The sequence below is a fragment of the Suncus etruscus genome, chromosome 20 (assembly GCF_024139225.1).
Source record: "Suncus etruscus isolate mSunEtr1 chromosome 20, mSunEtr1.pri.cur, whole genome shotgun sequence".
Lineage (NCBI taxonomy): Eukaryota > Metazoa > Chordata > Mammalia > Eulipotyphla > Soricidae > Suncus > Suncus etruscus.
The window spans coordinates 19,906,009-19,907,455 of NC_064867.1; the positions used below are offsets into that span (position 1 = coordinate 19,906,009).

At 34.3% G+C, this 1,447-nt stretch overlaps 1 non-coding gene across 1 annotated transcript; it reads left to right on the plus strand.

Annotated features, from left to right (window-relative positions):
• The first annotated feature begins 205 nt into the window (after positions 1–205).
• On the plus strand, positions 206–312 carry LOC125998352 (U6 spliceosomal RNA). The gene has a single exon (XR_007491942.1). It is a non-coding gene; the product is annotated as a U6 spliceosomal RNA (small nuclear RNA).
• Positions 313–1,447: the final 1,135 nt, after the last annotated feature.

Sequence of the window (1,447 nt, forward strand, 5' to 3'; positions counted from 1 at the left end):
GATAGAGAAAAATGTAGGCATAATTCACCATGGCATAGGAGTTAAAAGCAAGTTAAAACCCCTTAAATTAAGGGAAACTATTTACAAATAACAACAGACCTTCCATATGATATCTTACACATCAGGAAAATGTGGAATGATATATCTTACAAACCTGGAAAGAGTGAAATGACAAATTATCAAATACAAATAAAAGTGAAGCCTAGTGCTCGCTTACACAGCACATATACTAAAATTGGAACGATACAGAGAAGATTAGTATGGCCTCTGTGCAAGGATGACACGCAAATTCATAAAGCGTTCCATATTAAAAAAAAAAAGTGAAGCCTAGAGTTCACTATCCTACAGTTATTTAGACTTGAGTGATAAGAATCTTTTCAGAAAAATAAGAACCGGCAACATTTGCAACAATAAAACCAATCTTCCTGAATTACTGAATATATAAAACAGTCTTTTAAAAACAGTTAAATACAACATTTTTATACACAAAGGTGGCAACAGAGCCCTATACCAATGATATATGCATATATATAATTAATCTCTTTCAGTGTTAATGGGCTGAACTCCTATAGAAAGCAGAGTAGCTGGATGCATCAGGAAAGAAAATCCAACCATCTTCTGCTTATATTCCTAAAAGCATCTAGAACTTAAAGACAAATACAGATTTAGAGCAAAAGGATGGAAAATAATCATACAAACCAACAGAAAAAAAAAGGCTGGGACAGCAGCATATTAATACCAAACTGCATAGCATTCGATATATAAAAGGTAATTGGAGACAGTGATAGACTCTACCTACTGTCTAAGGAAACATAGATCAAGAAACACTGTTATCAATATTTATACACCAAATGAAGGCCCTGCAAAGTTCATAAGGCTTCTGATAGCAAACCTAAAGAAGCATAATAGTATTGGTAGATTTCAAAACTCCACTTTCACTACTAGACAGATCAACTAGATGGAATATCAATATCAACAACTAGGATTGTTGGACATATATAGGACTATTTATGTCCCAAATCAAGACTACACATTTTCCTTTAGTGCACATGAAACATTTAAGATCAGTGAACATTGAGTAGAAATAAAAAATGACCATGCTTAAACACCAAATCTAAATCCAACGACAACAGAATCAAAATCCAATCTACAAGCTAGATACAGAGGGGACCACTTATAGTAGCAGCCCGGGGGTCAAAGGAGGGGGATATGGGATGCATGCTGTAAACAGGGGTGAAGGGAGGACAACACTGGTGGTGGGAATGCCCCTGATTCAATGTCACTATATACCTAAAATATTACTGTGGAAGATTTGTAATCCACGTTGGTCAAAATAAAAATTATTTAATTAAAAAAAAAGAAACTAAGCCAAGACAAAGACTCAAATGTGACATCTGTCTTTCTTCAAATCAAATATCAAACTCGTAGAAGTCAAATAGTTGTGAAC